Source organism: Protopterus annectens, chromosome 1.part2, assembly GCF_019279795.1.
Source record: "Protopterus annectens isolate FY-2018-M chromosome 1.part2, PAN1.0, whole genome shotgun sequence".
NCBI classification, from domain to species: Eukaryota; Metazoa; Chordata; order Ceratodontiformes; family Protopteridae; genus Protopterus; species Protopterus annectens.
The window spans coordinates 901,592,163-901,619,077 of NC_056727.1; the positions used below are offsets into that span (position 1 = coordinate 901,592,163).

Below are 26,915 nucleotides of genomic sequence, written 5' to 3' on the forward strand. Positions count from 1 at the left end.
CTGGCAGTACATCCATATACTTCCATGCCAGGTCCTCCTTGTCCATATTTGCTGTTTGATACTAGGTAACCTGGATCACAATCAAAGCTTTATCTTTCTTTCATGTGGGACAAGCTATACCAAATGGCACATTACTTAGGAGGGAGATCCAGCATCCTTTGGACCTGTATCTATATCCCCTGGCCTAGATATTTCTACTGAGTCATCCCTATGGCGATAGGTGGTACTGCCAGCTATGCCAGGAGAAGTAGGGCAGTGGATGTGTTAACATATGCTTGCACAGCTAGCTGGAATTTTGTAAATAATTATATGTCAGTTGTATATCAAACTGATTTGCATAGATGCTTATGTTGAAAAATTTATTTGTAAAGTAGCTTGTGTTAAAAATGTATCATCAGTGTGCCCTGCTGGACAGAAAAGAAATATACATGTATTATTGTAACTATTTAAAGGTATATGTTTTAACAGAGAATACTGGAATAGAAGAGGTAAAGCTCAGTACCAACTAACTTTGGAAAATAGCTGAAATTAAATTAGGCCATAAAGATTGCATCTTACAGATGTTCTTCGTGTTTCACTGTTGCAGTCATCACACTTGGGTTATCTGCCTGCAGGTAGCCCTCAGTCAGCCCGAATACCAGAGACTTAGTATTTTTGTGTCGGTTGCTGTCACTTCAGTACTGACGTCAGGTCGTCACGGGTATAAAAACAGGCAGCCGATGCCATTACATCAGTCTTTCTTGCAGAGGAGCCCGAAGCAGAAGCAGATGATGTTCATCATGTTTCACTGCTGCAGTCATTACACTTGGGTTATCCTGCCATCAGGCGGTCCCGCAGTCGGCCAGAGTTCCAAAGTCTTGGTCCGACGTCGGTTGCTGTCACTTCTTCCCTGACGTCAGTGTGCCAGGGGTATATAAGATGCAGCCGACGCCATTTTCTCCAGTCTTTCTTGCCGCACGGTGCCCGAAGCAAAAGCAGTTCGCAAGTGCCGGTCGGCCGACTCCTGAGATTTTCGAATTTCAGAACCGAAGTCTTCAATAAAGCTAAGTACCCCATTGGGGAAACTTTTTCTTGCCTCAGACCGATGTCAGTAAAAGTTAATAATTGTATTTCTTGTGGGAAGCAAATACCTCATAAGATTTTCATTCTTACTGTATTCCATGCCTAGGCCCAGACCACGATGTCACTAGTTGTCGGTTTTGTGCTAGATTTAACAAGCGCACTATTAAACGGTTTGATTTTGCTCGCCATTATTTTGGCCGAAGGTTCGATTATACCATGCCGTCGGAACAATAGACGACCGGAATACACAAAAAACGCAAAGACAAAGATAAGGACAGGCATCCGAGGTCCAAAACTGACGATAAAGCCTCTTCTAGGCCAGTCACCGGTTCTCAGTGAGGTGCTTTTGCAGCCCCTGACACCCGCTACCTCAGAGCCACAGGCTGCCTCCGACTCCCACGTGGAGATTTCTAGGCCTCTGGAAACTCAAGGTATTGGGCCTACGGAAACTAACCCCTAAGATGGGTCCGGAGCTGCTGAGCAGGTATCAGCTTCTGAGGGTGTTTTCAGACCTTCACAGCTTACCATCAAAACAACAACCAAGTCTAAAACTCCATTAAAGACAAAGAAGCAAGTACAGCATTCACCTGGGCAGACCTCCATGCCTAAAAAACAGATGCTCAAAATGGCCGAAGACCTAATTACTCTGATCAGGGGTTCCCATCCCCCTCCTGATAAAAGGCCTAGGCAGGATACAGACTATGATTCCTCTGACCAGGTTTCCATTTCTTCTGATTCCTCTTCAGACCAGGGATACTCTTTACCCCCCTATTAGGACTCTGATGCTGAAGAATCAATCCCTTCAGCCTCTCCTCCTGAGGATTACTCTTTTGGGGAAACTTTGCATACCATGAGGGAGCATTTCCATTGGGAGAGCCAGGATTATTCAGAATCCAAGAAAAGGCTCAGAGATTTTCTTTTATTGCCTCAGCACAGGCCCCTTGCTATTCTGCCTGTGTTAGATATTGTGGATGATGTGTTCTGTGAATCCAGTTTAACTCCTGATTCTTTGCCCCGTGCTCCAGTCAAGCCAGACAGGTACTACAGAGTCCCCTGACTCTCACAACTTTCTTTATAAAAACCCTGCTGCTGACCCAGAACCTATTTCCCAGGGTCCCAAAGGGGTAAAGGCTTCCACTGCTAAAAATCCAGTTCCCTCTGACAGGGATTCTAGAGCATTAGACAGATGGGGGAAGAAAGTTTACACTTCTGTAACTTTAGCAGTAAGGGCTTTAAATTGCCAGTTCCACATGCTTAAATACCAACAATATTTAATGTCTCTGTTAAAACAGAAAATGCTTACAAGCTCAGAACATCCTGACTATAAGGAAATGCAGGATTTATTGCATGCAGATGAACAAGTGGGAAAACATGCTCTGCAATGTGGTTTTGCTTCATTAGAGGCTTCTTGTAGAGCCACAGTTACAGGATCTGTGATTCGAAGGCATGCTTGGTTAAAAGAACAAGGTTTACCTGATCATGTTAAGGCAAAATTATTGGATGCTCCTTTACAGCATATCATCTTATTTGGTGTTAAGGCAAAAGAGGTATTAAAGAAAATGGAGGATAAGGCAAAATCTATGCAAACAGTGAAGGATTTCTTACAGGTACAGCCACCTCGATTTAGCAGAAATTGGCCTTCAAAAAATTGGTCCTTTCCAGTGTCAGACAGACCACACAAAGAGGGAGATACAGACGCCCAAGAGGCAGATCTCAGCCCCAAGGCTCTAACAGACCACGACAGTGGGGTGCTTCAACCCCAAAAGGAGGGGAAGACAAGTCACAACCTTATAGGAAACAGTCACAATGACTTCCCCCTTCGAATGCCAAGCACTTACCTTTTGGCAGCTCCCTTAGGGGGAAAACTAGCACTTTTTTCACAAAATTGGCATATAATCACCCAAGACAAATGGGTTCTGAATATTGTCTCATGGTTACAGGTTCCACTTTCACACTCTACCAAGGCCAAAAGGAATGCCAGACCTGCCTCAAATCAATGGGCAGAGGCACAAAAACAAATTACAGCCCTCATGAACATGAGAGCTGTTCAAAAAGTGCCACAACAGGAACAAGGACAAGGATTTTACTCAAGACTTTTCCTGGTCCCCAGAAAGGACAAAGCTTGGAGACCCATACTGGATCTATCTACTTTAAATACTTACCTAGATGTTCTAAAATTCAAAATGTTGACACTACAGCAACTTCTTCCCATGCTGGACAAGAAGGCTTGGCTTGTTACTTTGGACCTCAAAGAGGCATACCTGCATGTCCCAATCAGACAAAATTGCAGAAGATACCTCAGATTCATAGCTGGCACAATGCATTACCAATTCTCTGCACTGCCCTTTGGCTTATCTACTGCGCCTAGGGTCTTCACAAAATGTCTGGCACCAGTAATTGCATTTTGCAGACAAAAAGGAATTCAAATATATCCATACTTGGACAATTGTCTTATTCAAGCAGAGAGCAAGGACATTCTTCTACAGCATCTGGCGTTTGTAAAAAGATTGCTAATTTGCATAGGGTACACAGTAAACGAAAAAAAAGTCAAAACTAGTGCCCTCACAAGAGATAATATTCCTGGGTGCCAGCTTAAATACAATGGCCCAGATGGCTTATCTCACGCCAGACAAGCAAGGACAACTCCCTGCAAGAAAAATTCTGCAGGCCTTGGGATTCATGGCATCCTGCATACTACTAATACCATATGCCAAACTGCATATGAGGAAATTACAATGGTACCTAAAAAGTGTTTGGACTCAACACTATCACAGTTTGGAAACAGTTTGTGTCTTTCGGCTTTTTCCCGGTTAGGGGTCGCCACAGCGGAACTCCGGTCCGCTAATGATTGGCAGTAGAGTTTTACGTGCTGGCTTGCCGGGCCTAACGCACAACCTTCAACAAAGGAACGCCCGTTCACGCATGTCGCCACACAGAAGACGCTCTAACTGAGAATCGAATGGGCAACGTCTAACTGTGAGGCGACAACACTACCAGTAATGCTACTTATTCCCTGCCGACAACAGGAGTTTCGATGGTGGGCACAGGCATGTCACCACAACAATGGACAGCCTTTCACTTTACCCACAGCCAGGCAGACACTAACAACAGATGCTTCGGATTATGCCTGGGGAGCACACATGGCAGGAAAATGTATTCAGGGCAAGTGGGCCGCAGACCAAATGCATCTTCACATCAATCAAAAAGAGATGCTAGCTGTACAAAATGCCCTAACAGCTTTCAAGGACCTTCTGCATCCAGGACAACTACTACTAAAGACGGACAACACCATAGTTATGTGGTACATAAACAAGCAAGGGGGAACTCTTTCCTATCCCCTCTGCAGACAAGCCATGACCTTGTGGAACACAGCACTAACCTATCAAGTTCATCTGCAAGCACAATTCCTGCCAGGAAAGAAAAATACTCTGGCAGACGACTTAAGCAGAAACATCATGGATCCTCACACGTGGAAATTAAATCCACAAGTATTCAGCATGATAACACAAAAATGGGGGTGCCCAGACATAGATCTTTTTATCTCCCCTCTGAATTGCCAGCTACAGAAATTCTGCACAAGGACTTACCACACACAAGCATGGAAAGTGGATGCTCTCTCGTTCAGCCTAAAAACCCTAAAAGTTTATGCCTTCCCACCACTGCCTCTCCTTTCAAAGGTACTCCTAAAAGCCAGACAATAAAGGCCAAAAATGATCCTGATTGCCCCAGACTGGCCACGCCAGCACTGGTACCCAATCTTAAAGAACTTGGCTCAGGGCCCAGCATGGATTTTACCTCAAATTCCTCATCATCTGACTTAACAAAACAATCAGATCCTGCACAGCCAGCTCAAAACCTTAAACCTGGCTGCATGGTAGATTACTTAGCCAAGCAGCCAACATCTCTCTCTAAAGCTGTTATGGATGTCATTTTGGAGGCCAGGAGGCCCAGCACCAGGAAATCCTATTCAGAAAAGTGGAAGAGATTCTGCACCTGGAACCAGGCTCAAAGCTTTGACCCTCTTGTCCCAAATATTCCTCAGATATTACAATACTTAACTGAAATGCTGGACAAAGGCCTATCCTTTTCATCCATTAAGATCCACGCCTCTGCCATCTCAGCTCATTACAACATGGATCCTCCTATTTTCTCTCATCCATTGCTAAAACAGTACCTCAGAGGGGCTAAAAACATAAGACCGCCCTGGAGCACCAACACCAACTTTGGACCTCAACTTTGTCTTGGAAAAATTTTGAGCCAGCCAATTCAGCAGAATTAAAATATGTGTCATGGAAAACTGCTCTGCTTCTGGCAATAACCTCAGCACAAAGAGTCTCAGAGTTACAGGCACTAATGGCAGTGGAACCTTTCATCATTTTTCATCAGGACAGGGTATCTTTAAGAACAAACTCTACATTTATGCCAAAGGTGGTATCCAGTGTGGCTCTTAACCAAACTATTCACTTGCCAACTTTTTATCCAAATCCCCAGAATAAAGGGGAGAGACTTCTGCATTCATTGGACATACACAGGCAGTTACGCTTCTACTTGGACAAAACAAAAGCTTTCAGGAAAACTGAGGAATTGTTTGTAGCATATGCTGCAGGATCACAGGGAAAGGCTATTTCAAAGCAGACCATTTCACTGTATCCGTTTCTGCTACACACAGCATGGAAAAACTGTACCAAGCAACATTAGGCCACATTCCACCAGGGCAACAGCCACTTCAACTGCCTACCTTAGAGGAGTACCTACCAAGGATATTTTGGAAGCTGCAACTTGGAGTTCAGTGCACACCTTTACCAAGCATTACCACTTGCCTCTTTATTCTAAATCCAGAGCTGGCTTTGCCACTGCAGTGCTGCAGGGCCTCATAGCCACCCCAAATCCTCTATAGAACCAGCCACCCTAACTCAGATTTGAGATTCAACCCAAGTGTAATGACTGCAGCAGTGAAACACGATGAACATAGTACAGTTTTGTACCTACCATAAATGTAGATGTTTGAGTGTATTCACTGCTGCAGTCCAGGTTACCTTCCATCCCCTCTTTCTTACCTGGGACTTATCTATACCTTTCTACCCTATACGACCTATGTGGTGTATTTGCTTGTAACTGAAGGTATTGGTTTATTTGTTATGTATGCTTTATTAGCAATATGTATTGCATACCTTTTTGGGGGCACCTGACATCTGGGGCAAGAAAAACTGAAGAAAATGGCGTCGGCTGCATCTTGTATACCCCTGGCGCACTGACGTCAGGGAAGAAGCGACAGCAACAGACACCGGACCAAGACTTTGGAACTCAGGCCGACTGCGGGACTGCCTGACAGCAGGATAACCCAAGTGTAATGACTGCAGCAGTGAATACACTCGAACATCTACATTTATGGTAGGTAAAAAACTGTACTTTCTTCGTGTTTCACTGTTGCAGTCATTACATTTGGGTAATCTGCTGGCAGGTTGCCCTCAGTCTGCCTCATTAACAAAGTCTTAGGTCCTGCGTCGGTTGCTGTCCCTTCTTCCATGACGTCAGGTCGTCAGGGGTATAAACCGTGCAGGCATTGCCATTTTATAAGTCTTTCTTGCCGTGCGGTGCCCAAAGCAGAAGCAGTTCGCAAGTGTCGGTCGGCTGACTCCTGAAATTTTCATTTTCGAGTTTCAGAACCGAAGTTTTCAACTTAAAGCTAAGTACCCCATTGGGGAAACTTTTTCTTGCTCCATACCGATGTCAGTAAAAGTTAATAATTGCATGACTTGTGGAAAGCAAATACCTCATAAAGATTTTCATTCGTACTGTATTCCTTGCCTAGGCCCTGACCACAACGTACCTTGCTGTCGGTTTTGTGCTTTATTTAATCAGCGCACTATCCGTCGTCTGTATATTTTTGCCTCTACATATTTCAGTTCCCGGTTTAATTATCCAGAAATGTCATCGGTTAGCCATCCGACTACCGGGATTTCGAAAAAACGCAAAGATAAAAGACAGAGACAGGCCGCCGAGGTCCAAAACTGCCGACGATGCTTCTCTTAAGCCAGTCGCCAGTTCGCTGGTACTCAGTGAGGCGCTTTCGCAGCCCCTGATACCCGCAACTTCTGATTCGCAGGCCTCTACTGAGACCCATTTGGAGTCCGGTATGCCGTAAGATACTTCAACTATGGAACCTGAGGATGTCTCTACCTTGGATGGGTCCGGAGCCGCTGTGCAGGCACTGGCTTCTGAGGGTGTATTCAGGCCTACAGACTTGCATAATAAATCAACACCGCCTTCATTACTAAGGCCTAAATCTCGATCCATGTCTAAAAAACCAACACCCAGGCTGCATGCTCAGGCCCCTATGCCTAAAAAAAACAAATGATAAAAATGGCTGAAGATCTAATTACTCTAATCAGGGGTAGTCAACCCCCCCCCCCCCCAGAGGCCTAGGGCTGAGCTTGATTATGAATCTTCTGATCAGGATTCTGTTTTTTCTGACTCTTCTGATGACCTGGATTTGTCCATATTTACCTATGAGGATTCTGATGCAGAGGATTCCATTCCCTCTGCTTCCCCACCTGAGGATTTTTCTTTTGGGGAAACTTTACATACTTTAAGGGAGCATTTCCACTGGTAAAGCCAGGAATTTTCTGATTCAAAGAAGAGGCTTAGGGATTTCCTTCTTCTACCTCAGCATAGGCCTTTGGCTATACCTCCTGTACTAAACATGGCTGAAGATGTGTTCTCGAAATCCAGTTTGGCCCCTGATTCCCTGCCTCCGGCTCTTAGTAAACCTAACAGATACTACAGGGTTCCTGAGTTCCACAAGTTTCTTTTCAAAAATCCTGTTGCAGATCCAGAAACTATTTCTCAGGGGCCCAAGGGCATTAAGGCTTCTACTGCTAAAAATCCTACCCCTTCTGATAGAAATTCCAGGGCGCTGGATAGATGGGGTAAAAAGGTTTATACTTCTGCAACCTTGGCAATCAGAGCTTTAAACTGCCAATTTCATGTGTTAAGATGTCAGCAGCATATTATTGGACTGCTTAAACAGAAAATGATTTTGATTCCTGACTGTGTGGAAAATAAAGATTTACAGGATTTAATGCACTCTGCTGAACAAGTTGGAAAACATACTGTGCAATGTGGTTTTGATTCTTTAGAGGCCTCTTGCAGGGCTGCTGTTACTGGGTCTGTGCTTAGAAGGCATGCTTGGCTTAAGGAGCAATCTTTGCCTGATCATGTTAAAGCTAAACTGTTGGATGCTCCTTTAAATCAGGACTGCCTGTTTGGCAATAAGGCCGAAGAAGTTCTTAAAAAGATGGAAGATAAAGCTAAATCTATGCAAACTGTTAAAGATTCTTTACAAGTGCAACCCCCAAGATTTAATAGGCACTGGCCTACTAAGAATTGGTCCTTTCCAGTCCCTTCCAGGTCCTCTCAAGCCAAACCTTGACACAGCAAAAACCCCAGGTTTCAGTCCCAGGAGAATCAAAACTAGGAAGTGGGGGGCCTCCACTTCCAAATCTGGAAATAACAAGACACTCCCCTGTGGTAAACAGTCTCAATTACTTCCTTTTAAAATTTCCAAGCACTTATCATTTGACCGCCCCTTTGGGGGGAAAGATTACTCTGCATGCAAAGAACTGGGAACTCATAACCCAGGACAAATGGGTTTTAAATATAGTTTCCCAGGGATACAGATTTCATTTCCACACGTTGCCAACAGCAAACGGGTGGCCAGACCTGCCCCCAAATCAGTGGGCAGCGGCTCAAAAACAAGTACTTTCCCTCTTAAGTATGGGGGCTATTCAACTGGTACCAGAAGAGGAAAAGGGACAAGGTTTCTACTCTAGGATTTTTCTGGTACCCAGAAAAGACAAATCATGACGTCCAATCCTGGACCTGTCTACTCTAAACACCTTTCTGGAGATTCCAAAATTCAAGATACTGACTCTTCACCAATTACTTCCTATGCTAGGCAAAGACGCCTGTTTGGCAACTCTAGATTTAAAAGAAGCATACCTGCACATCCCAGTCAGGGAATCTTGCAGAAGATACCTATGCTTCAAAGCAGGCTACTTACATTATCAGTTCTCTGCACTGCCTTTTGGCTTGTCTACTGCACCCAGGGTATTCACAAAGTGCCTGGCTCCAGTTATTGCATTTTGCAGGCAAAGAAATATTCAAATATATCCATACCTGGACGATTGTCTAATTCAGGCAGAAAACCAGGGCATACTTTTAAATCATCTGGCGTTTGTAAAAAGGGTTCTAACTTGTCTGGGGTACACCATAAATGAAAAGGAATTACAACTGGTACCCTGTCAATAGATTACATTCCTGGGTGCAAGCTTGAATACAACTGCCCAGATGGCTGTCCTCACGCCAGAAAAGCAAATTAATTTGGTAACTTACTTCAAACAAGTGGCCACAAAAACCCTGCTATCTGCAAGACAAATACTGCAAGCCTTGGGGTTCATGGCCTCCTGTATTCTTCTAATTCCATATGCAAGACTGCATATGAGGAAACTACAGTGGTATCTAAAAAGTCTATGGAGTCAACATTGTCACAGCTTGGAAACAATGATTCCTATTATACCTTGCCTACGCCTGGAGTTCCTACGGTGGGCAGAGGCCTGCTACCAAAACAAGGGACTACCGTTCACACTACCCCCTGCCGCCCAAACCCTAACTACAGATGCATCAGACTATGCATGGGGGGCTCACCTGGCAGGGAAGTGCATTCAGGGCAAATGGAACCCAAATCAAATGCACCTACATGTCAATAAAAAAGAAATGTTAGCTGTACAGAATGCTCTGACAGCCTTCAAGGACTACATTCTTCCAGGACAACTAATGGTAAAGATGGACAACACCACGGTTATGTGGTACATAAACAAGCAAGGGGGGTACACATTCCTACACCCTCTGCACACTAGCCATGGCATTGTGTAACACAACCTTGAGCTATCAAGTGCATCTACAAGCTCAATTCCTGCCAGGAAAATTGAATACACTGGCAGACGGACTAAGCAGAAACATCATGGACCCACACGAGTGGAAACTGGAACCACAGATTTTCAACATGTTGACAAGCGAATGGGGGAGCCCAGACATAGATCTATTTGCCTCACCCCAGAACTACCAGGTGGACAAGTTTTGCACAAGGACTCCCCACAAACAAGCCTGGAAAGTGGATGCTCTGTCCTTCAGCTGGAAAAACCTGTCAGTCCACTCCTTCCCCCCCTCTGCCTCTGCTCTCCAAAGTTCTACTAAAAGTCAAACAGGACAAACCAAGGATGATTTTGATTGCTCCAGACTGGCCGCTCCAACACTGGTACCCCTTCCTGCGCAGTGTGTCGCAGTTATCTCCATGGCACCTGCCTCAGACCCCTTCCCTGCTGTCTCAGCAGGAGAACCACATTCTGCACCCTCACCTTCCAACATTGAACCTTGCAACCTGGCTAATCACTTAAATTCACCCTTATCATCCCTCAGCAAACCTGTGATGGATGTCATCTTGGAGGCAAGGAGACCTAGTACTAGAAAATCTTATGCTGACAAATGGAAAAGATTCTGTGCCTGGAGCCAATCTTTAGGGATGAGCACAGCAGCGCCCAATTTACCTCAGATTTTGCAATACTTAACTGAGATGCTTCACAAGGGCCTGTCCTTTTCCTCCATTAAAATCCACGCCTCAGCTGTTTCAGCTCATTATAACACAGGACCTCCCCTCCTCTCTCATCCTTTGCTCAAGCAGTATCTCAGAGGGGCAAAAAACTTGAGACCACCCAGGAGAGCTCCAACCTCTGCATGGGACCTTAACTTTGTTTTGGAGAAACTCGCTCTACCTCCTTTCGAGCCAGCTGCTACTGCAGATTTAAAATTTCTTTCTTGGAAAACAGCTTTCCTTTTAGCAATTATGTCAGCTAGAAGGATATCTGAATTACAGGCCCTTATAGCAGTGGAGCCTTTCATCATCTTTCATGCGGACAGGGTATCTCTGAGGATCAATCCATCCTCCATGCCCAAGGTGGTTTCCAGTGTGGCTCTTAATCAGTCCATTCATTTGCCAACCTTCTTTTCCAATCCACAGAAAAAAGGGGAACAGATTCTGCATTCCTTGGATGTGCACAGACAACTTAGATTCTACTTGGACAGGACTAAACCTCGAAGAAAATCTGAACAACTGCTGGTAGCATTTGCTGCAGGGGCAGAGGGGAAGGCTATTTCAAAACAAACCATTTCTAAATGGATAAGCCATTGCATTTATTTCTGCTATAAGCACCATGGAAAACCTATCCCCCAGAGGATCAGATCTCACTCCACCAGGGCTGCATCTACTTCTGCAGCCTTTCTCAGAGGTGTTCCTACCAGGGACATCCTAGAAGCTGCTACCTAGAGCTCTGTACATACTTTCACCAAGCATTATCATTTACCAGTTTTCTCTAAATCCAGAGCTGGCTTTGCCACTGCTGTCTTGCAGGGCCTTATAACTGGCCCTAATGCTGTATAAACTCCTCCTCCCAACCTTAGCTTTGGGAATCTACCCAAATGTAATGACTGCAACAGTGAAACACGAAGAACATAGTACAGTTGTGTGCACTTGCCATAAATGTAGATGTTTGAGTGTATTCACTGTTGCAGTCCTGGTTACCCTCCCTCCAGCCCCCTGATTTCTGTTGTCTATACCTCTATTCTTGTTTACTCTGCTTAAAGCTTTCTAGTGTATTTGCTTTTTGTTGGAGGTGTAGCCTTGTATATAATTACTTCCCATTATGAGGACACCTGACATCTGGGGCTAGAAAAAACTGATAAAATGGCGTCGGCTGTATGTTTTTTACCCCTGACGACCTGACGTCATGGAAGAAGGGACAGCAACCGACGCAGGACCCAATACTTTGTTAATCAGGCCGACTGAGGACAACCTGCCAGCAGATTACCCAAATGTAATGACTGCAACAGTGAATACACTCTTAACATCTACATTTATGTTAAGTGTACACAAATGTACTTTCGCACGAGTGCCGGTCGGCCGCTTTCTGAGTTTTTGTTTCCAAATTGAATCATCCTGAAGTCTTCTAAAGCTAAGTACCCCATTGGGGATCCTTTTTTCTTGCTCTAACCGATGTCAGAAAAAATGAACAATTGTCTTGCCTATGGAAAGCAAATACCACACCGAGATTTCCATTCTTACTGCGTCACCTGTTTAGGCCCAGACCACGACGTACCTCCCTGTCGGTTTTGTGCCTTGTTCAACACCTGAACTATTCGTAGTCAGGCCCTTATTGTCACTAAATAATTTCGCTCTCGATCTCCGTATTCCGAAATGACTTCAGTAAACCATCCGACTACCTATCTTCTGAAAAAACGTAAGGATAAAGACAGAGACAGACCGCACAGGTCCAAAACTGGCGATGATGCTTCTGTTAAGCTAGTCGACAGTTTGCTGTTACTCAGTGAATTGCTTTTGCAGCCCCTGATGCCTGCTTCGATGGATTCGCAGGCCACTATCGAGACCCATTCAGAGTCTGGTATGCCGCGAGACTCTTTGACTACCGAACCTGTGGATGTCTCTACCTTGGATGGATCTGGAGCTGTTGTGCAGGCATCGGCTTCCAAGGAAGTTTTTCGCATTAGCAATATTTGACACAAACCGAAGACTTCTTTTGCGTCTTCAGTTCTGTCTAAACTACCGAGGCCAAGAGTATGACCGACGCTTAAAAAGCCGACAACCCAAACTCAAGAACCTGCTTCCTTGCCACAAAAGCAAATGCTTAAAATGGCAGAAGACCTGATTATGCTGACTAGAGTAAGCCAGCCTTCCCCTGCTAAGAGAAAAAGAGACCTGTCCCCAGCAGCTTTAACTGACCAAGAATCTGACGACTCTGAGGTTTCTGATTACGAAGACATGCCTTTATCTGCTTATGAGGATTCAAATGCAGAGGAATCCATTCCCTCTGCTTCCCCTCCAGAGGATTTTTCTTTTGGTGAAACCCTTCATACATTAAGAGAGCATTTCCACTGGGAATGCCAGGATTATCACAAAAACACCAAAATGGGTAGAGCTGAAATCTCTTTTACTGCACAAATCTTGTACCTCGGCTATTGCCTTCAATGGACAATTAGTGCAAAGTGCAATCCACTTAAATTCTTCTTCTTCTTTCGGCTTTTCCTGGTAAGGGATCGCCACAGCGGATCACCTGTCTGCTCATGATTGGCAGTGGAGTTTTACGGTGTTGAGTTGCCAGCCCGGCACCTAACCTTCCATAGAAGGCACACACATGCACACACTCACACCTAAGGCCAGTTTAGAGTGTCCTATCCACCTACAGCATGTCTTTGGGATGTGGGAGGAAACCCACGCGACCACAGGGAGGACATGCAGACTCCGCACAGAAGGCACCCCAGCCAAGGATCGAACCGGAGAACCTCTTGCTGTGAGGTGACAACGCTAACTGCTGCACCACCGTGGCCGCCCAAAGTGCAATCCACTTAAATACGTTTCAAAAACTCCAATCACATTCATTTAACCATAATTGACTCAATGCTGTTAGCATTTTATCTCAATTATTACATTATTAAATATTTTTTTAAATAAATATTAAGAATGTAAGCTTAGAAATGTTTTTAAACAGTATATAAATCTTAGAATATCTTTGTATAAATACAAAATGCCTCAACAGATGAACATATATGCATGTATACCAAATACCTGGACAAAAAGTTGTCTAGCCGTTATGCAAAACAACCTAACATAAAATATTATAGAAGACTGTGAAGCCAAAATAAATATAAACGTAATACACATAATTCACTTATCCTCAGTCCAAAAAGAGTCTCAGAGAATTTTTAGATTTACCTCAACATAGACCTTTAGTAATTCCTCCTGTTCTGGATGTGGATGATATCTTTATGGAATCCATTCTAACTCCTGATACTTTATCCCCTGCTCCAAGGAAACCAGACAGGTACTACAGAGTCCCTGACTCTCACAAATTTCTTTTCAGAAATCCTACTGCTGACCCAGAGGTAACTTCCCAGGGGCCTAAAGGTATAAAAGCAAGTACAGCCAAGAATCCCACCCCTTTGGACAGGGATTCCTGAGCTTTAGACAGATGGGGTGAAAAAGTATGCACCTCTGTAACTCTCACCATTAGGGCATTGAATTGCCAGTTTCACATGCTGAAATACCAGCAGCATGTTATGGAACTTATTAAGCAAAAATTATCTACCTTTACAGACTGTGCAGAAAATAAAGAATTACAAGAGCTTATGCATTCTGCAAGCCAAGTCAGCAAGCATACCTTGCAATGTGGCTTTTATGCCCTAGAAGCTTCTTGTAGGGCAGCAGTCACTGGTTCTGTACTGAGAAGGCATGCTTGGCTTGAGTAACAGACCTTGCCAAACCATGTCAGATCAAAATTTCTAGATGCTCCTTTGAACAAGGACAATCTGTTTGGCACCAAAGCAGAAGAGGTTCTAAAAAAGATGGAAGAAAAAGCTAAGTCTATGCAGATAGTCAAAGAATTTTTGCAAGTGCAGCCTCCAAGATTCAGTAGGCATTGCCCCTCGAAACACTGGGGCTTTCCAGCCCCCTCAAGGCCATCTCAAACTAGACCCATGGGAAACAGACCCCCCAGATTACAGTCTCAGGGTATGCAGAGATCTAAGCAATAGAGTGCCTCCACTTCTGAAACAGGGAGTGCTAAGCCACCCCCTTACAGAAAGAATTCACAATGACTTCTCAACTGCAATCCTCACCTCTGCCCAATTTCTCGTGCCCCTAGGAGGAAAACTTGCCCATCATGCAAAAAACTGGACCTCCATCACCAAAGACCGATAGCTCCTCAACATTGTATCCCAGGGGTACAAATTTTACTTCCACTCACTGCCAACCCCAAAACGGTTCCCAGACCTTACTCCAAACTAGTGGGCAGAGGCGCAAAACCAAATTCAGTCCCTGTTCTCCATAAAGGCAATCCAGCCTGTTCCTGCAGAACAAATAGGTCAAGGGTTGTATTCCAGACTTTTTCTGGTACCCAGAAAAGAGGACACTTGGCGCCCAATCCTAGATCTTTCCATTCTAAACACCTTCCTGGTGGTACCAAAATTCAAAATGCTAACCCTTCAGCAGCTTCTTCCTATGCTGTCCAAAGATGCCTGGTTAGCCACCCTAGACCTAAAAGAAGCCTATCTGCACATCCTATCAGGGACTCATGCAGAAAATACCTACGCTTCAGGGCAGGATCTATGCATTATCAGTTCTCTATACTTCCCTTTGGCTTATCCACTGCTCCCAGAGTCTTCAAAAAATGCTTGGCTCCAGCCATTGCCTATTGCAGACAAAGAACGATTCAATTTTATCTGTACTTGGATGATTACCTGATTCAGGCAGTCAGGAAAAGCTGTTGCAGCACCTGACATTTGTAAAGAACCTGCTAACCTCCCTGGGGTACACTATCAATGAAAATAAATCAAAACTAGTCCCCAGTCAAAAGATTGTATTCCTGGGAGCAAGCTTAGATACAGCATCCCAAATGTCATTCCTTACTCCAGAAAAACAAGCTTATCTGACAGGCTATTTCACTGAAATGGCCACAAGAACCCAGCTATCTGAAAGGAATATCTTGCAGGCCCTAGGGTTCATGGCCTCTTGCATTCTACTGATTCCATATGCCAGACTACATATGAGGAAACTTCAGTGGTACTTGAAAAGTCATTGCTGCCAACATTCTCAGGATCTGGAAACCATCATACCTTGTCTAAGGACAGAGTTTATTTGGTGGGCAGCAACATGCAACTGCAACAAGAGACTTCCCTTTACTCAACCCCACGCCACCCAGACCCTAACCACAGATGCATCAGACTATGCCTGGGGGGCACATCTGGACAACAGGTGCATTCAGGGCCACTGGAGCCCAAGTCAAATTCATCTGCACATCAAAACAAAAGAGATGCTAACTGATCAGCACACTCTGACAGCTTTCAAATCCCTACTCTCACCAGGACCCCTGCTAATAAAAACAGACAACACCACAGTTATGTGGTACTTCAACAAGCAGGGGGAACCCACTCTTACCCACTCTGCAGGCTAGCCATGGCCCTGTGGAACACAGACTTGGACATGCAAATTCATCTGCAAGCTTAATTCCTGTCAGGCAAACAAAACTCTCTGGCAGACTACTTAAGCAGATATCTAGTAGACCCACATGAGTGGCAATTAGACCCCAGCACCTTCAGCCTTCTAACCCTGAAATGGGGACCCCAGAGGTGGACCTTTTCGCCTCCCCCTACAAACAACAGCTCAGCAAATTCTGCACCAGGACACCTGACAGCAGTGCCTGGAAAGTGGATGTCATATCCTTCCAGTGGGTAAACCTCTCAATCTATGCATTTCTCCCTCTACCTCTTCTCACAAGAATACTACTCAAGATAAGACAGGACAAACCAAGGGCAATCCTGATTGCCCCGGACTGGCCACGCCAGCACTAGTACCCACTACTGCGCAGCCTGTCACTGTTGCCACCCTGGCACCTACCCCAGATCCCAACCCTCCTCACCCAGCAGGAGGGACAGATACTGCAAACCCTGAATCTTACAGCTTGGCTTATTCCTTGAATTCTCCCCCAGTGACCAGCCTAAGCAAGCAGGTGCTGGACATCATTCTTGAAGCCAGAAGACCCAGTACAAGGAAATCCTATGCTGATAAGTGGAAAATGTATTGTTAAAGGAGAGGACACAGCACTGCCCTCCTTACCTCTAATCGTGGATTACATAGCAGATCTACTCCACGGAAGCCTATCCTTCTCCTCCATTAAGATCCATGCCTCTGCCATCTCGGCTCATTGCAACACTGAGCCACCTCTCTTCTTTCACCCTCTTATCAAACAGTTCCTGAGAGGGGCAAACAACCTAAGGCCACCAAGGAGACCACCCACCCGTGCTTGGGACCTTAACTTTGTACTAGAAAAGCTCAAGCTACCCCCCCCCCCCTTTGAGCCTGCAGCATCAACAGAGTTAAAATTCCTCTCTTGGAAAACAGCCTTGCTTCTGGCCATCACTTCAGCTAGAAGAGTATCTGAGCTACAAGCACTTATGGCTGTGGAACCCTTCATTATTTTTCATGCTGACAGGGTGTCCCTCAGGACTAACCCTTCCTTTATGCCAAAAGTGGTGCCCAGTGTGTCTCTCAACCAATTCATACATTTGCCTACCTTTTTTCTTAATCCTCAAAATAAAGGGGAAAGGATCCTGCACTCCTTGGATGTGCAGATGCAGCTCAGATTCTACCTGGATCGGACTAAAGCCTTCAGGAAATCTGACCAGTTACTAGTCAGTTTTGCACCAGGGGCAGAGGGCAAGGCCATTTCGAAGCAAACCATTTCCAAATGGATAGCACACTGCATCCATTTCTGCTACAAGCACCATGGAAAACCTACCCCTCTGGGGATCAGAACTCATTCCACTCTAGCTACTTCAACCTCTGCAGCATTTCTCAGGGGGTTCCCTACCACAGACATCCTGGAAGCTGCAACCTGGAGTTCTGTACACACATGCACCACACATTACCACTTGCCTATTTTTTTCTAAATCCAGAGCTGGATTTGCTACAGCAGTCTTAAAAGGCCTGGTAGCCAGCCCTACTAGTTCTTGACTGCCTCCACCTTTCCTCAGCTTTGGGAATCAACCCAAGTGTGATAACTGCAACAGTAAAACACAAAGAACATAGTACAGTTGTGTACACTTACCGTAAATGTAGATGTTCCAGTGTTCACTGTTTCAGTCCTGGTTTCCCTCCCCCAACCCCCTGGCTTTCTCTATCCTTTCTACCTATCCTCTTTATGGCCATCTTTTATGGCAGGGGTATTTACTTTTTACTGGAGGTGTTCCACACCATGTAATAGCTTCCTATTCTGTGGGCTCCTGACATCTGGGGCAAGAAAAACTGATGTAATGGCGTTGGCTGCATGTTTTATACTCCTAACATCATGGAAGAGGCGACAGCATCCGACGTAGAAATCCCAAGACTCTGGTATTTGGGCCGACTGAGGGCTACCTGCAGGCCGATAACCCAAGTATGATGGCTACAACAGTGAATACACTCAAACATCTACATTTATGGTAAGTGTACACAACTGTACTTTCTGTTTCTTCTTTGTATTTAGATTTCACTAAAACATTTAATTCTGTACTCTTAAAAGGATGTTAGGAAATAATGTTAGCCTCTTTATAGTTAGATAGCTAGCAACTTTGCTATAATAGGAAATGAGAATGTTGTAATGTATGTAATGGCACGCCCAGTGTATTACTGTTCAAAGAGCCCATTCTGATTTTCTCCCAGTAACAACAAGAGTGCCCCAAAGGTCTGTTTTGGGGCCTTATTTATTCAGTCTTACTTTGTTCAACATTTCCTGTCATGAGATCTTGCTGAGTCAACAGATATGCTGATAACTGCATGATTGGTATCATGCTTGCTACAAAGGATGATTATGTAACAGTAAACAATTACCTACAAGATATTCAAATATCAGTTTGAATTTCAGCAAGCCCAAATGTCAGGTACTTTATTTTTTTTTTTTGTGATCAGATTTTTAGAGAACCCTTAATGTTATGTGGGCCGGTTCTTGCAGAAGTTATAGGATTGACAATCACTAGGACCCTGTCCTTTGACAAACATGTCATTAGTACTAGATAGAAGTCTTTGAGGTAGATAGGATTTATATTTGACAGTCTCATTAAGGGATGAGACAAATATTGTCATGTTGTATAAAACCTGCTTAAGACCATTGTTAGAATACAGTATCACCTTCTACAACTTTTCCAGTACTCAGGTTCAGCAAAACTTCAGTCAGTTCATCATAAACTTACTAAAATAAGTCCTTCTCTCCATTACTTAGGTTACATGTTTAAATACATTAGACTCATTTTGTACTCTGTTTATTATAGGCATTTTCAGGGTAAGCTTGAATGCTAACTACAGGGCTAAGACAGCTCTTTCATATAAGCAGCACCCATGTCATTTAGGGCTCAATATGTCAGAAGTAGGCTCTTAAATAGTGATCTGTCAGTAACTGAAAGCCATTGAATGTCATGCAGCAGGGGAAATGCTGTGGCAGCTCTGAGAGTGGCCCACTAACAGCTTTGTTGTGGAATACTGCAGACACACCAGATCACCATCTGAGAGTCCTGAGTATTAAGCATTGCAGTAACCTAAGCGAGATAATTCAACTTGCTTGTTTCACCCTAACAAGGTCTGTAAAAGGAGTAAAATTCCAGATTTCTGCTATGTTCTTCAAACCAAATATACTTTCCTGTTGACAATAGCTGACACATTTTTTTCAGTGTCAACCTGTCGTCAAGAACGTCTTCAGGACTGCAGACTTGTGACACATCATCTAGTTGATCTCCCCAATATAATAAGGGGAGAAGGAGAGGAAGACAAAGTGGACATGTGATGCCATGAATCAGAATCTCCTCAGTTTTTGCTTGGTTGTGTTTTAAACAACTGTACATTAACCAAATGAGAAATTATTCCAAATACTTTTTTAGTGCAAATGAAATTAGATATTAATTACTGAGTGTGGGAAAGTTAGAGTTGAACATCATCAGCATGGTATTAAGAGATACTTTTCTTCCTTGGCTTCTTTCTGGGGGGGTTATCATATAGGGTTCCTGTCAGAAGAACGAAGATGCATTATGTCGAATGCGACTTCGTCAAACTGTAAATGTCGAAAACGCAAAATGACGAAGCGGCTTTTAAGCAAATTCTTTCCCTGGGAAACAAGTCGCTTGGCCGCTTTCATCACTTTGCCATTTTTGGCACTGTAGTGCGATCTCAGAGTTGGTATATTTAATATTTAAGTAGGGGGAGGGGCAAATCCCCCCACTTAAAATAGTGTTTAGTGTGTTTTTTTGTTTTTTTGGGAACAGCGAATATTTTCTCTGGGAAAAAAATTGCTGTTCTGGCTGTTCGATCTTTTTTGTTTTCGTTCTCTTGTGGTCGATATAACAGCGTTCAATCTTTTGATCGTTCGCTGTTATACCATAGACCCTATCGCTGTTATACCATAGACCCTATCGTATAACAGTTAGTAACAGTTATGCCATGATGAAGTATTGTGGTACCCCAAATTCCAGAGTGTAGCTACTAGAACAATTTAATCCAGCCATAGTGCTGTGGGAGTGGCCTGAAAGATAAGAGATAAACCAGCTGATCACTAATCTGAAGAACCCACGATAGAGTTTAAGATGCTCACTCAAGATCCCATGATCCATCATGTCAGAAGATGAGATCAAGGAAGACCAAGAGGGAGTATAATCTTTGATCTCGTACCATCAGTAGGTCACTTACGGCCTAGATAAGGGTTGTCTCAGTATTGTGCTAAGACCTAAATCTAGACTTAGTTGGGTATCAAAGCGATCATGAGGTGACAGATAGGGATACTTTTGAATAAATGTATACTACCTTGCTTGTAACCTAACTTATAAAAGGAAGGTTAGAAGTTGTGTAGGTGATTCTCCAGATATTCTGAATTCTCAGATGGCTTTTTAAGGATGTGGATAAGCAAAATAGTTGGAATCCCTCTCAGAGTCTAAAAGAGGAACGGAGGGTTTGGAGAATAACTAGCTCAAGAATCTCTGTGGAGCAATCCAAGAATTTAGTAAGTACATGAATGGGACCATTAGTTTATTCATCCAGTTTGGAGTCTGCATTATGATTAGCTTCTGGCCTATATGCAGTTAGTTTAAACTATGAAACCTAGAGTCAGGACTTCATCTCTCTGATTAGACATGGATTAAGTCTGCAGTAAGTGAAATATAAAGAAGAAACCACTGTCATGACCTCATCGTATCTGAACTCTACACAAAAAAAACTCTAGCATCTGAAGCAAATATCCACTGCCACTCTCACCTGCTGTACTTTTGAAAGAAGAACCCCCTGGTCTCACAGCCTTATTTACAAAAGCATGTATCTTCCTCACACTAACACAGGATTGAAAGTGGAAAGACTGTACAAAGATACCAATGAAGTAAAACCCATTGTTTAAGGCTGTCCTGTTATTGCAGGTTGCTTCTGCTCAGTTGCCTGTCCCTATCGTATCATCCTTTCCTTGTTCTATCCCATGTAGTGGTTAACTGTTCCGATGACCTAATGTCTGAGACAGTACATTCCATAAGCTTACCACCCCATTGGGCAAAGTGGTAGATTCTGAAGTCTAACTTGACCTCACGTTTACTTTATAGTTACATTTCTCCTTTTTCAAACAGTGCAGTGCATCGAACCAAGTCATAGTCCCCTTCTTCCCTTCTTGTGCCATCTAGTGTAAACCTGGCTAACTTTTCAAGTCTCAACTAATACTGCAATTGCTCTCACCATTTTGGTAGCTCTTCGTAGCACACTTTTCACCAACATGATATCCCTTTGTCTATATAGTCATCTAAACTGTACAACGTACACTATATGGAACTTTATCAGTGCCCCATTTACATTTTGAGGATAACCTCAGCATTTACAGAAGGGCACCCACTGTGCTCTGCACCCCAGCACATTGTTAGACTTCACTTCTGTCTTTGCATTTTGCATATCGTGAATTCATTGTTGGTAAATATTTCCTCAAATCCTTTTTTCCTATGTGATTTCATTCTCTCTGTCAGAGCAGTTTGGTATCTGTGGGTTCCCTTCTCCACCTCCATAACTTTATATCCTTTTTTAATAAATCCAAGCTGCCACCTATGCATCCACTGTGCAAGTTACCTCAGGTCTCTGTGGAGATCACCCCTCCCCATCTGTGATTACTGAATTAGTGCTTCTAATTAGCATATGAGTTGATTTTGCTTCAAATCCAAAGTGATGTCTGACCCAAATGTAATACACAAGATTAGTCTCAATGCTTACTTGTTTACCTTAGACTTTTTTCCCTGGCTTTTTTTCTGTAGCAACCTGGTGCATGGTATTTAGTAAAAGGTACTTGCATCAAGTGCCTTATATTGAAACAAGCTTGTTGACAGTAGAATAGCATTGAAACTAACTGCTCTTTGCAGTGCTGTCACCCCTGAAGCTCTAAATTTACTAATTCTGAGGTCATGCAATATAAGGGATAAGTGAATTTTCTATTATTCAGCAAAGTTGAAGTTCTTTACCCTAGTATGGTGCATCTTTAGATCCAGTATGTTCAAAATGTAAGTGAACTCTCAGGTCATAGCCAGCTTCGATTCTATGAACTGGTTTGGATTATATGGCGTAAGTGACAGTGCCATTTACAAACTGCCAGGTTCCCTTAACTCAGTACAGCCGAGTGATGTCTACAGGCGTTTCTACAGTTACCTCCTACTGCTCCTCTAGGCGTCAAATATTGCCTGTTCACATTTGCATTAATAATTCCAAAACCATGCACACACAAGGCATCAGAATGTTTTATCTTGAAGCATATATGATGGCAAACAAAATTGTATTGATATATGACCTTTGTCAATAAGTATTTGTTAGAACTGTAATGTAATAACTTCATTTTTTAAAGGCTGAAGCCACACCCACTGGGAGTTAAAGGTAGACACTCAAAAGAGCTCTACTGGAGGGAATGCTTCTGATCAGACAGCCAGTTTTCTTTCTGCTTTTCCATTTTTGACCCACCTCCTGCTAATTTTTTTTTCATTTGTTGACCTCCTCTATGGCACAGTATCACAATATCAAAAGCTTTACCAGAGTCCAGGTATATCACATCCACAGAGTTTTCTCTTGTTCACCTCATCGATAATCAAATTATAAACTAGTTGGAATGGAACAACTTTTTTTTTGCCAAGCTACGCGGTCGTCGGCCAGAGTACAGTGTAAAGCACTCTTGTTTTGACAGGGAATAGAACCAATTTGCTATAGTTCAGTTACCTTGGTGATCACGTTTTACATGAGTCTTAGAAGGAGGTTGCTTCTTGACTTAGGTTGTACCTGCTTTTGTATCTCAGTAATTTCCTTTATATGAAGCAACAGGAAATTAATAGTGATTAAAAGTTTGTGCAGGTACTGCTGTCCATTGCAAACATACTTTCAATCTTCACAGAGTTCTTCATGTTGTCTACTGTTGCCTAAATGGTAATCTCCTTTAGGACCTTTCAAAGCCTTCAAAAGATAGCAAAATTGGAAATTCCAAGGACATTAAGGTTTCATGTCTTAGTTGTGTATACTAGAAGTCAGAATAACAAAAACATAGATTTGTAAGTTATATCGGTTAAGTCCCACAGTGTGTACTTGTGTGGTTTAGAGGAGGGGTGACAGACTTCCAACGCCCAGTGGAAGGACTTCTGCCTTCCACTCCTTTATTTAATATAATCCTCTCCAAGGCTGCTGTAGCTTGGTGAAAGTTTCCCTGAAAACTCCATTGTCTGAAATGAACAGTTTTCACAGTTAACTTTCAGTGCTGTAACAGTACCTATATATACAACAGAAAGGTATTGATGTGGGGCAAAGTAGAAAAAGCTTTTGTCAGTTAAACAGCAAGCACTGAAGTAGTAGTCAGTAGCGGGGAGCCTGAAGGAAATACTCGATGATAGAAAGAATAGTATAATGCATTAAAATATAATGAGAGGTCCAGATGGGTTTTATTTTGTTGGTAACTTGTGATGTTATGTTGTCCATATCTCGCCTTCGTTCTTGCTGTTTGGGTTTGGAGCCGATCCTTGGCTCCGACTCGGCCATATACTATAGCTCAAGATCTTTACCTGGCTCGAGGCTAGCCTCTATCCCAGCATGCCTACCAGTAGATACCCAGATCTCATTTGCCACTTGCAGCATTGACATTGCAGATATTGGCTCAGGCTAAGTGTTTTTTGTCTTATATTTTTGATCAAAATTCTAGTTTAGCCTATCTATTTTTGTTAGCGATAGTTGTCCTTCGTATTTCTATCTATACATTTCCCATCTGAGTGACTTGCTTTTGTGTAGTTTAACCATTTTTTTTTTTCCTCTGGCCTTTCCCCTCTTCCAAACCTGTTTAAATTAGAAGGTGGTTCTTCCTTTTCCTGCCTTTCCTTTAACTGTAAGGAGTTGCCGTTTAAGCTAGAGGCTCTCCTTAGGTAGGGAGTTCACCATTTAACTTAAAGGCTCTCCCCCCTTCTCTGTTTTTCCCTGTCTGTTAAAAAAACAAAAGGATATTTTTGTCTGTTATTGCCTAGTTGTTTCTCTTTGTCTAGCTTACATAGTGCTATTAATCGTGTTATTGTATAGTTTTCGTATTAGTACATAATGCTGTTCTCTATTATGTCCAAGGATACTGCCAAGGATTCGAAACCTTCAGGTTTCAAAAAGTGCGACTTGTGCTGCCAAAAGATGTCCCTTACGGACAGGCACACGAGTTGCATATATTGTTTAGGACCTGTTCACCTGCAGGACTTGTGCTCCATCTGCCATGCCTTTAGTTCACGAGTTCTGCAGGAGAGAAGAAACAAGTTAATCTTGAGAGGTTTACTTTAGAGCCTCTTTGATACTGCCATGGAGGGGACTCAACCAGCTAAAAAATTGGACAAAGTCAAGCCTTCATCCTCTTCGGCTCCGAGTTCGGAAACGTCTAAGGACAAGGGCAAACCACAGACTAAGTCGGACCCGACTTTCGGTTCCAACATGACATCTTCACCTATGTCTCCATCTGTGTTTACGGAGCCAGTAAGGTCCCATAAGCGTTCCAGGTCTCCTGGCTTGGAACCGGTGTGGTCTGCTCCACAGTCTCCATTATTACAATCTGTGGCGGGCAGTCACCAGTCTTCATCCCATTCCTTTCGGTCATCCAGAAGCCTCTTGGATAATGATGTGGAGAGGGTGCTAAAGAGGCTTCTTAGGACACCGGCATTAGCCAAAATTCTTTCGGGCCCATCCCAGATGGAAATGGTGCTGACAGCTCAAACAACACCTGTCTCAATTCCTCCTCTGACTCCTCTGAGTTCGGAGCCGGAGTGTATGGAAGTTTTAGTGGTGGAACCGTCGGTTCCAGTAACCTCCTCTGGTGTTTTGGTTCTGACTGCCGCTCCAATCTCCTCAATACCCCCTTCTTCGAGGGATCTGGGAGTTGACGCCCCTTTGTCGGCTCCGAGGGGGGAGCGGCATTGGCCCCTTGTCCGACCCTACTCTCCCTCTCGGAGGTTCAGCGCAGGACAGCTCAGTTCCTACATCGGCCTCTGAGCCATCTCCCTCAGTTCGGAGGAAGAATCCTGCTTCTTCGGAGCCGGAGATTCTTTCGGGATGGGACCGCAATGCCTTCGAGGTGATGAGGAGCGTGCTGTCTGCCGAGACAGCTCCACCCTTGGCTCCATTAGCGCCTTTGTCTTCGGTGCCGGTGTCCTCCTCTGAACCTCCGCTCCGCAACAAGTGTAGGGAACCCGTGCTCCAGGATGCCCCATTGGGCAATCCCACCTCGTCCAAAACCTCCCCTGAGCATCCCTCAGAAGAGGACTTGCAAGAGGAAGCATGTGGACTCTCCTTACTCCTTGACATCAGACACAGACTTGGATGACTCAGAAGGGTCCCCACGATCCCCCTCTGAAGATGTCTCTTTTTCAGACATCTTAGAAATCCTTAGACAGAGGGGTGACTGGAAGTCCCTTGCCACTTCTGAAGATGAGTCAGTGTACCTGGATGCATTCGGTTCCCGACCCTCCACCTCTTGGGTATCTCCTCCTTTCGACCCACTATTGCACATAGTGAGTCGGAAGGCGTGGAGCTCTTCAGACACCATGGAACCAGTTCCGCGGAGGCCCAATAAATTTATTACAGCCCCTGAAGACAGGCTCTTCTTATCTAAAGGTGTTACCGTTGATGCTATGGTGGTGGCAGCAGCCACCAAGAAGGAATTAGCAAAAACGTCTTCATCTGTCCATCTGCCGAATAGAGAGTCTCGTAAGATGGACAGATATGGGAAGTGTATGTTTTCTTCAGCAACCTTTACACTCAGGTCACTGAACTATTTGTCCCACTTTACAAGGCTTCAAATGAATCTCCTCAAGGAGTTAGGAGATACCTTACAGGATCCTGCAGTTGTGGGAGCCTCGGACAAGGCGGCTTCTCAGCTTGTGACCTTGACTTCAGTGGTTAACTCCTTTATGCGGCTCATTTCTTATGCAGCTAATGGGCGAGCAGGGTAGCAGGCACAGGGGTAGCCTTATGCAGACACTCCTGGATGCGCCTTTGTCATTTTGCGGAGCCCTTCAATTCTTCCTTTACCAGTGCCCCATGTGACGGCTTGTCTCTGTTCAGGCCTCAGGTAAAAGGGACTCTTACCAGGTGTGAACAGGATGGCAAAACTCTCTCTGCCATGGGAGTATGTTTTTCTGCTCCATCTAGACCCTATCCTAAAGGCTAGAAGAGCGGGAAAATGTGGTTCTGGAAATCTCAGGGAGTTTCACATGACACACATGAATAATTTTCCCGCAGGGGCAGAGGGGGAAATAACAATGGAAGACGCCAACCTCGCAGCAGGGTGGGTCTGCAGAATCAGGGCGACAGAGATACCTCCTGAAGGGAGGCCTGACTGTGTGACTCTGGAGACAGTCGGGGGAGATTATTCTTGTACCCAAAAGCCTGTCAAGACAATCACAGAAGATACACATGGGTACTTTCCATAATATATCCGGAGGTTACAATATCCTCTTGTCCTTACTTCCCCTGTAAAAAAGACAGTACTTTATCCCAGATGTTATACCCAGTTTTTGGGATCAAGCAAACCTAGGGGTTCAAAGGTTGCTAAGAAAGAGTCATCCAGGAAGCCCCCGCAGACCAAATCGGATCCGGAACTTACTCAAGGTTCTTTTTAGTTCCAAAGAAAACAGGGGACTGGAGACCCATTTTGGATCTCAGCAGGATGAACAAGTCAGTTTTGGATGGTAACACT

At 44.0% G+C, this 26,915-nt stretch overlaps 1 protein-coding gene across 2 annotated transcripts in view; it reads left to right on the top strand.

The window, feature by feature from the left end:
* CDC42BPA (CDC42 binding protein kinase alpha) overlaps positions 1-26,915 on the top strand; it is a 3,351,611-nt gene that overhangs the window by 2,009,688 nt on the left and 1,315,008 nt on the right. The gene's annotated exons all lie outside the window — the stretch shown is intronic.